The 10777-nt window shown below is 37.2% G+C and overlaps 1 long non-coding RNA gene across 1 annotated transcript; it reads left to right on the top strand.

Moving 5' to 3' along the window:
• The first annotated feature begins 710 nt into the window (after window positions 1-710).
• On the top strand, window positions 711-10441 carry LOC136290219 (uncharacterized). Its single transcript, XR_010721049.1, has 3 exons — window positions 711-942; window positions 7443-7518; window positions 8740-10441. It is a non-coding gene; the product is annotated as an uncharacterized lncRNA (long non-coding RNA).
• Window positions 10442-10777: the final 336 nt, after the last annotated feature.

Below are 10777 nucleotides of genomic sequence, written 5' to 3'. Positions count from 1 at the left end.
TTAGAAGTGTTTATATCATTTCAATTTTTCAAAGAGCAAATGAAGAACTGTGACTTTTGTCTCTTCCCTGCAGATGCTAGCAGTAATCATAACTTCTTAGGGGTTAAATCTCTTCATTACGTATAAGATGCCTGAACTATCATACTGAGAAAGTAACACTGACTGTTTTGGATGTCTTCTTGTTTAGGCATTAGTATTGCTTTCTAACTGGAATCAGAGATCATGCTCAAAGCATTTAAAGGGCAACTTACAGAGCAAGACAACTGTCAGTTCATTTCAATTTGCTATAATTCAGCCTGAATATCTACTGAAAATAATTAGACATATTAGACAAAAAATAGACATAAATAGACATCAAAGCTCTGGAGAACTACTGATTTGACTGTGACTACTGCTACTATGACTCTGCCCATCTTGTTGGAGTGAATTTCAGCTGTTCTTACTCAGCTGTAATTTATGCTTAGATCCCACAGTGTGTATGTGGGGCTAGTGATTGAAATAAGCATCTAGCTATCATTGTGTTGTAGCCTGAAGTTGACTAAAACTCACTGCAGCTGTGCGAATTCCTAAAAATTAGTTTAACTGATACTGTAATGAGATCAGCTGCAGTGGCTGAAGGTAGTTACAGTAACATCCGTGGTTCTTCCTGACTTTCCTCATCTCTAAGTAACCCACACAGAATGTTAATGAGATAAATAGCTAGCAAACAGATCATCTTTTAGAAAGTTTTCACTGGCAGAAATGACGCAGTTATAGTATCTCTTCTTCCTTCAAGAAGATAGTGTCCACCAGAAATTGCTCATTGTGAATGAAATAAAATATAGTATGAAAAGAAAGAAAGAAGAATATGTCTTCATCTAAGTAGAAGACAAATCCAACTATTTGTGTGGATCTTTAGGTGCTCTTTGTGCATTAGGTAGAAGATGCTTGAATGATGAGAAGGTAAGATACAGAATGATATTTTTTACAGAAAGCAAAGAGTACAAGAGGTAATGTATTATAAAATCTGGATTTATTTTCAATTGATTTTATTTTCATACTGGCGACTTAAAAACTAGACAAAAGCAGACTTCTCAATACAGAAGTGGTAAAAAGTCTTTAAGTGGAACTTCATTAAGGAAATCTTTAAAAAGAATTCATATTCTTGCTGTTAAACCTTTATAATTTTGATCTTGTGCATTTAAAGAGAGAATCTTTTGTCTGTCTTATCTGTTCCGTATGAGAGGTTCTCTCTACTTTGCATAAAAATAAGGAATTTGCATGTCAGATCAAGAATTAGAAAAAAATAGAAATGTAGAGACATAGAATGTACTTAGTTGGAAGGGACCCATCAGAATAATCAAGTCCACCTCCTGGCCCTGCACAGAACACCCCAAGAAGCACACCATGTGCCTGAGAGCATTGTTCAAACACTTTTTGAAATCCAATCTTCTTGTAATCCAATCTAATTGATTTGACCTAAATTGAACTAAAATCTACTGATTTTATAAGGTATATATAATAGATATATTTAACTACCATACATCCATATCTTACTGCAAACGTCAGGACAAGAATCTTAGTGTTTGTAGTTGTTTTATAGATACTACTTTTTGTAGTTGTTTTATAAATAACTAAGGAAGCTGCAGCTTTATGTCTGAGAATGATTAGGCTGCTGAATTTACACACAAAGGCATTGTTTAATCCTACGGTTATTGCTAGCAGTATTCTCGGATCATTGTCAGTGTTGGAGAAATTATCTTTTGTTTGTCTGCTACTTGTCTGATTTACATTAGTTCTTCTGGAAATGTTTAAGGGGGCAGGAAAAAAATGATGAACAGACTTATGCAGCTTCAGAATTGGAAAGATAAACATTGGAGAGAGGCAGAAAATTTAAAAATATAATAAGAGGAAGTTTACTTTCACACACTGAAATATATATTGTGTGTAGACACAAAAAATCCTGGATATTGAAAAGGTTTATCAAAGTCAATGTGTATAGCCAAATATTGTAACAGTAAGCATGTATGTAAATCTTTGCAGGATCCAGGGTTTTGTTTATAAGTTTTGTTACATGATAAAATTAGATATTTGAACAAAATAAACTGTAAGACTTTGATAATCAATCAATCAATTTCAAAATCAGTAGAAAACAAAAATGAAGCAATCTATTTTTTACTGTTTTAAAAAACATAACTTAAACCTGTTTGGTTTATTTTTCCTCAAAAATTTAATGATTACTGGAAAAATAGCCTCTTATTTTTCTTTACTTCCTGCTTCTCTTTTCACCTAAATTAGGGAAAAATATATTCTTAAGATGGCAGATTTTTTCCTAAAGCACTTTCAAATTAAGGTAATGTGTTTCTCTTTTAACACTTATGAATAATATAATTTTAATTAGACTTTAAATGTTTCAAGCAATGGTATAAATCTAATATTACATGTAGATATTGTCTTGGTTTGGGAAGACAGGTATTTGCTAGGTAAAATTACAATTAGAGGCTCTTTGACAAAGATTTGGGAAATAGGAATAGCAGTTCTTTACTAGTATGTAATATAAAGCAAACAAATACAAAAAACTCCCCCCCCTACCAAACAACTACAGCATTAATGACAAACGACAACAGTACCAAGAACCTTGAGGGCTTTGTTTCACAAAACCCAGGGCAGTTTGGTTTCGGTGTCCCTGCAGGATCCTCAGAGCACCAAGCTGGAACAGTGGAAAAGTCCCGGGCTGGTAGCTGGGATGGCAGGATGTCCCGGCAGCGCAGGGGGTGCAGGGTCACACTGCAGCAAGAGGAGCAGCGCCAAAGAAGCCGAAGGAGAGGCAGGGCTTAGACTAGCTCCCGCGGGTGGCAGGGAAAACTTAGGATTTAGGCCGAACTGGTGATAGTAGATTTTCTAGGATTGGATCCCTTTGGCCACAGTGAAACTCTTCTAGCCAGCAACAGCCGTTCTCTTTTTCCCTGAACGCTGGAAAAAGAAAAGCACGCAGTTGCCTCAAGCTTTGCCTTTACCTGCGTTATCTTTCCTTTTCACCTTTGTCCACTTTTTTGTTTCGGTTAAGTACTCTTAAGTATTCAACACTTGGTCTCTTTGGTAACTTGTGGGGAAAAAATTCTTTAGAGAAAAGAAGGAACAAACCTAACCTCCAACAGATATGTGTAAGTTTAACTGCATCATTTTTAGTAGTTCTCAGTACTACAGTTACAAAAGCATGTAGGGATGGAGTTAAATGGCAGCAAATTAAGGACCTAGGTATCAGTATTTTACCTTTACTTTCTCATAGCATATTACTTCCCTTTCAGTGGGGCAGGAAAATTTAGTGAAAGATTTAGTCAACAGAAAATGTCACATTAATTTTATAAAATGTGCTCTGGGAACAGGTCAGGTGATTTCAAATTTAGGCAACTTTTGTCCTTTTGTCTTTGTTTGCAACCCAGTAACTATCTGTCTGGGCATTCAAGTTTTTGACAGAAACAGATTATAAGCAAGAAATTGGAAGAATGTCCTCTGTCTGACACATCTTTATAATGGCCGACTGCAGACTTTCTCTTCTGGATGAGAGTATGAGCTTTGGCCAACCTGATGTTTCTAATCCTCTTCCAGGAAAACATGTCTGTGTTAGTTTTGTAATCTTCCATTGGTCTGCATTTACAAAAACTTCCTCGAGATAGCATCTTTTGTTAGGAGTTTTCATTTTCTGCTCTCAGATTGTACTGTTGAGAGCAGTTTTCTGTGACCCCACCTATTCTCTCACAATGTGCTCGAATCAAAGGGATCTTAGTGCACGTTCACTACTTTTTCCCTGAAATAATACTCCTTTATCTTTGCAAATTCACTTTCTGCATCTTACATCTTGGCCTTTTCCACACATGCACAATGCCAAAAGGAAAAGCTGCTATAAGAAGACAATGTGTCACACAGGCATGGAGACTTGTAGATTGATGGATTTCAGATATTTACTGATTACAAAAGGTCTGTGTTGGTGGGAGAAGGGAAGCTAGAAATTGATGGCTGGCCCCTGGTTGACATAAATCCTGAGAAAATTTTCAACACTTATTTTAAGATCACGTAGACAAACCTTGCTGAGTGAACCATGTTGGTCTGAAAGACATTTCAAAGTGGGACAGGCTGTTTCTGGGCACTGCTTAACCCAGCCCAAAAAGGAAAGTTTAGAAACTGAAATATCAGGTCATCTTCAGGCTGTAGATTGCTTATTTCTGTTAAGTATGTTAATTGTTTAATGATAATTAGTTTAAATGGCAAAGCTGTGATCAGTTTTTGGCAGATGTTTAAGTAAGGAGTGATAGCTGGAACTAGGCTCCCTTGTCTCTGAGCTTATGAAGCCTCTAAGGGGAAATATTGAGCTTGTTCAGACAATGATAAAAAGCAGTAGCTGCGTGATGATGAAACCATAGCTGGTCAGGCAGCCTGCACAGCAGCTTTGCTCAGTAGGGACAGAAGGAAGTACAGGAGAACTCAGGGAGTATATACCTCCTGGGAGCACAGGATGATTCTTTGGTAGCATTCCTATGCTTTGGAAGAGCAGTTGGCAAATTTGCTAGAGGCAAATATCTGAAGGCTTGCTGTGTGTCTGCCTCTCAAGACTATGCAAAAAAGGTGTGAACAGGCTTAGAAAGACCTTTATAAAGGGATGAAGCCTTCTTATGCCCAGGTGAGAACAAATATCCACAAAATGAGCAGTTTGCACTAGAAACATGTATTGGTGAAGGTCCGGTATGACTCAGATCAACCTTCTCCTGTTGTCTTGATGTGATCAGATATATCCCATGTATTAGTAGCTAACCTAATCAGTGTAGAGCCGGGTAAAAGCATAGTAATTCTAAGTATAGCCTCAAAAGAGAAATTAAATTAATAAGAAATTCCAAACTCTAATAATTTTTTTAGCTCATAAGCAGTTAAAAGTTCCCCAGCAAAATGAAGGCTGCTAGATTTATTGTACAAAGTGCAGTAGATACTTTGCTGGATAGCCAAATGCTGTGTCAGTGGCAAGGGCTTCAACTAAGATGCTGCAAAACTGGGAGATTCGACAGTGTGGCAGCTGAGGCTCACTTTGAACTACTTTAAGTAATAAGGAATGCATCCAGGTTGACACAGTATCAAATTTTTACTTGATGCTTATAATTAAGGAAAAGTATCTTAGGGTCATTTTGGATTGTTATCTGAAATAATTTTTATTAAGGTGCAGCAGCAATCTAAATGGTCTGCAAGATACTGAGTATCATCAAGGAATACATGAAGATCAAGACAAAATTGAAGTTCTGTAAGGGGACAATAACAGTTAGAAAAAGGCAATGAGGAAAGACAGGGACCTCAGTACAGAGCAGGCTGAGAAAAAGTTGAATTTGGAGATGTTTTCCTCTAAGACCCACAACAAACGAGTTAGAGGGCATTTAAACTAGAAAATTTTGACTTGAACAGGTAGAAGAAAGCAATTCTTTATGCATGAGGCAGTGATCTTCTGAATGTTGCTACTACAGAAGGCCATAGTAGCAGAGGGTATCATCAGTTAAAAAAAAAAAAAAAAGAAAAAACCAGTTTCATAAAAAAGAGTTATTCTAATGGAAAATAAGAAATTAAGTAAGGGTGCACACTCTAGTATCATAAACACAGTAGTTGCAGGTTCTGGGAAAGTAGAGGGGAAGCAGACATAAGAAAGTTTTCAGGCCTGTCTCCTTCCCTGAAATCTTCTGTTGCCATTGTCTGAGACACAATGCTGTGCTAGGTGGACAAGTTCCTTAACCTGGAGATTACTTATTATGCTGTGATATGGGTGAACTTAGCTGGACTTTCTGGAATAACAATAAATACAGATGAGTATTCATCAGAGAAAAGTGAAGTTCTATCATCTGTTTGAAGGCATTTTGGGACATGACCTTGTCCATGTGTGAATGAATGCTCCAGAATACCTCCTCAGTGCTGAAAATAAGTCTTGCCAGAATGCCTTCTTTATCTGTGGCCATCAAAAATCATGGTATCCTAGTTTTGGGTAATGAAAGTCAACTTTATCTTTCATGCTTTCTGTATTGAAATTATAAGACTGTAACATGAGAACGATACAGAGGGTAGATAGGAGATACATCACTTAACCAGAGAAGAGATATCTAGATATGGACAAATAAAGATGAAAATATGACAATGACAAAACAATTTTTAGTAATACTGGATAGAGAACCTATCTACTAGATAGTAGATACATTTGGATTTCTGTGGTATGTCAGTTAATTTTCTAAGTTGGTTCATGTGTGTTATAATTCTCATTTCCTGTGATTTTTCACACTTGAACATCATAATAGGTAAAAATTATACTTCCCTATTCTGTTGCCATTGTGAAAGAATATCCCTCTGATTCACATAGTCTGAAAAAGAAATAATTCTAATACTTTACCTGTACAGCAAGTATTTTTCAGGTCACTTTGAGAGTAATGCTATCTTTTCAGCACGATAAAACTGATACAATAAAAACCACTTTAGTTGCTACTGATGGGACAATGCAGTGTCTTTACATATATAAACTATAGAAAAATCTTCACACAAATATTTGTATTTTGTACATTTATGGCTATCTCTCTCTGGCTGAGCATATCTTAGTTATTTCATCCATGCATGGAAATTACTGCCTTACAGCTGTATAAACACTGAAAATCAGGTTGACTAATTGACTAACCTCTTCCTGTGTTTGTTTATGTTAATAGGTTTACTCACTTATGCTCTCCTAATGTGGGCTGGAAAAGACTGACTTTGCTATTTTAAGCAGTCTTGAATGCAGTTCGTTTTTCTAGAAATGTCCTAGATAAAGTTGTAAGACCATACACCAGAGATTCAGAGCACGGTTCACTCTGGGCTATTTTATTCTTATTTTATAATGCTTCGGTGTAATGGTGACAGATAGTATTGACAGAATAATTTGAACAAAAGAATCCATTTCTGTACATAAAAAAAATTTTGCTAGCTTAGGTGAGACATGTCAAAATGTGCAGTTTTATGGAGAGAGAAACTTATAATACAGCAATAGAGTTGCACAGGATTTTTGTATCCTGACAAGAAGATGAACAAGTGACTCCTACCTGCTATCTGTAATGAGTTCAGTGAACTTTCTCTGTAGCTGATAATGAGATCCAGCTGATAATAGTTGTTAGTCAAAATGATGTGGATGACTGAGCTATGCAAGGTCATTGAGGATAGTAGGATCACTGACCTTTCTTTCTCATGAGGAGCAGGTTGAACAGTTAGAACTTTGTGGCTGCTGGGAGGTGGTAACTGAGTCCTGGGGAAGGATCTGACTTCTGGACCCAGACCCCATGACGCACCAGTACAGGAACAAAAGATAGATATGTATTTGGATTTAGACTGTAAATTTACCTTGTCTTTTCTCTTCCTAAGCATGATAAAACTGTGTTGTAGTCCCATGGAAAAGTCTGCTTTCTTTGTTTCTCTAGTTCTCTAGAGAAGAGCTGCACTGTCATTACCAGCCTTGAAGACTCTGTTCAGGATCTGCACAGCCCAGCGGAGAAGGTGTGGAGATATTCCTTGCTGCTGTATTGCAGTGCTCAGAGCTGCAACGGCTAGCTTGGTCCCAAACACGCATTCACTGGTACAGCTCTGGTACCTTCTTGCTCTGTGGGTCCTGGCCCTCAGGTAGAAATGTGTCTTCGGTGTGGAATAAAGGCAGACTCTCACGTGGGTGACAAGATAGATTTATTGCTGCCAACTGGCCACATGAAAAGTGACTCCTCTGGGCTCTCCTTCACCTTAAGTACTGGGGGTGTGGAAAGGGGCAGGGATTAGCCCAGGACCAATACCAGGTGGGATGGGAGTTACCAAGACAGAAAGACAATACACAGGGCATCTGATACATAATACAGGGCGGAGAAGTCATAGGCTTTGCCAATCACCCCAGTCCCTCACCAGAGTCTGGGCAAGGTTCCAGGGAGATGGACAGGACCCACAGCTAGGGAAAAACCAAAGGGGTTAGAACACGAGGTAATCTGGAACACACCATTCTACATAAAATTACAAATGATAATTTCACACTGCAACACTGCTGGATATATCTAGGTTTAAAACAAACAAACAAACAAAAAAAACCCACAAACACCAAACCAACCCAAAAAAACCTAGTTAAAGCTGGCATTTGTGAATTAGTGCTGCAATTACAAGGATAGAGCATTAGGCTTCTGGGTAGTAAAATACTAATAATCAGAATGCCAGTGTCTTTGGCATCCAGAATACGCCATTAAATAAAGTGTAGTACAAAACTTAGTGCCAAGGATTCTGTGAGGAGCAAGTAAAACATCCTTGTACGGTCCATCTCTGGGAACACTGGGATTTTGCTCAGTAGAATGAAGGCTTAGCCAGACTGCTTGCCTGTTTTTCTTCATATGGCCTTTGACAGAAACGAGGAAAGAAAGGACAATTTGACAGATGGATCAGCTCAACTGATCAGGGAGAAAGCCTTAAGGAAGAAAACTGAAGAAGCTTACTGGAAAGTTGCATGTGGAATTTGAATAGATGAAACAAGCTATAAAACCTCCAGAGAGACAATCACTATTCATACAAAATTTTTGATTTTTGAAATGAGGATTTTTTTTTTTAATTTTTTAAATTTTTTTTTTGTTACGGCCAAGATATTAAATTTTAGGAAACTTACGCAAATGACAAACTTCTGGCCTTTGTACCTATTGCATGTATTATGTTGCATGTCTTGGGATGAAAGAGAGAAAACCATTGTTTCAGGTGTTCTCCTGACCATCTTGTGGTATCTGAGCACAGCTTTGACGTCACTGAAAATCTGCCCCTGCATGGTCCCCTCCTGATGGAGGAAAGGAAAAAGAGATGCTGGTGTGACTGAACAAGGATCATTCTGCTGTGGAAGGCTGCTCAGAGGAGGTGGGTGCAGGCAATTGGCTCATGTAGCTCAGGGAAGAAGCAAGGAGTGACAACAGCTACTTCAAAGAAAGCTGATTTTTGGCCAGGACAAGGAGGACTGGAGGGTGGACTTTGGTTTAGATCAGCTGGCTGCACCTGTTGAGAGGATCAACTGGTTGTGTAATTGATTATTTTATTTTAATTGCTTCTCAAGTTAATGACGAATGTGTTTTTTTGAGCTAGCCTGACTAGCATGGAGGAAGCGTGTAATTTGTTCAGTAGGGTATAAAAACAGGCAGGCAACAAAATGAACTTAGATAGAAACAGGCTTGAGCTGGATTCAATATCAATATTCCCTCCTGCTGACTGGGGATACCCAGCACCATCATAACAAACATATAAGGACCAGTAATAAGAATCATGTTTGCATTGTGATTCTAGTGTATGCTGAATTGCTATGTTCTGCTTGTATTGTGATTTCACTGCTCTGTCATATCCCTCTGCTAAATCAAAATCCAGTGTAGCATGAAATATCTTCAAATAAGTAAGTTTAGCATTAAACATTAAACCTTCCTCATGTGAAATGTCTAAGAGAAGCCGCTCAGAGAGTAATGAATTCTGACAGGGCATAGAGGATAAAAAGGGATTTTATTTTCAAAGTCCATTTTTCAGCTCCTATAGACACATATCAGACAGGAGGAAGGAAGGGAGGGGGAGTCAGTGAAATTGCCAGTGTATTATGTCCAGCTGTAATTTCTTCATATTACTTGGTGTTGAAGTTAATTTACACAAAAAGTGTTTTCTATTTGAGCAAGAGAATAATTCTCTGAAAATAAACCAGGTTTCTGATAACTGACAATTAGCTACTTTATATGTAAACATATTTAGTTTGCCACTAGGTGCCCCCACAACCATAGGAATGTTAATTGTAAGAAACTGATACAATAAAATGTTCTGATGAAGGTGTAGGCAGTTAGAAGTCTCTGACAAGTATTATTTATGCTATACCCTATATCAAAGATCCAATAATATTATAAAATTGTTGGGTTTTATGTGTTATATTGTTTTAAAGTTTTTTTGTAATGCAGTTAAACTAAGTGTTCCTTCTCTACCCCCTATTCCACATCTTGAAATAGTCCATTATCAGAATATTTCTGTATTTTTTTTTCCAAATTGAAATGGAGTAGCATGTGTAAATGGTTTGCAATTAATTTTGTGTGTCAGCCATAGATCTGCATGGGATAAATTACAAAAAAGAATTACTCTTCTAAAATGGAAATTTCTATCTAGATATTTATTCAAGGTCATATGTGTAATTTTTTGGCTGGGACAGGATAACTGAAGACCAGGAGTATGACAGTTTCGGCTTCTATGCAGCTAGCTGTACTTCTGGCAGCTTAGAAGGGTTCAAGTCACTACTGACTGGGTATTTAGACCTCTAAAAAAATTTTCATGTTGACTCAGTAGAAATGCTTGTTACACTTTATATTTTGGTGAGTGGTGGACTATGTTATAGTGTAGCAGAAAAGGATTTAGATGAATAAAAATTATTTGGATTTTTCTGTGTTTACACTTTGTCATGCCTCTGATTAGCTGTATATATATATATATATATATATATATACACACATATATAAAAATCAATATTTTTCCATTGTATTTTCTTAATGCAGGAGGGAATAATATAATTTCACAAGACCATGAGATGAGAGATTTCAAGAGAAAGACAGAGACATTTGGTTTTGGGCAAGCATCACTTGTAGACTTCAACTGTGAAGGCTAAAAATCATAGTAACTGCAAAATAAACATTTCTATTTCCAGAGACAGGGAATAGACTGTTATTCCATGTAGCCCATCAATCAAGAGCACTGCTTAAGAAAACAGCTACTCAACTATTCTTTGTGT

The sequence above is a fragment of the Chamaea fasciata genome, unplaced genomic scaffold, assembly GCF_029207755.1.
Source record: "Chamaea fasciata isolate MVZ Bird 193981 ecotype frontalis unplaced genomic scaffold, bChaFas1.0.hap1 SCAF_5, whole genome shotgun sequence".
Classification (NCBI taxonomy): domain Eukaryota; kingdom Metazoa; phylum Chordata; class Aves; order Passeriformes; family Sylviidae; genus Chamaea; species Chamaea fasciata.
Note: the sequence above shows the minus strand (reverse complement) of the source record. Positions and strands in the feature narration are given on the sequence as shown.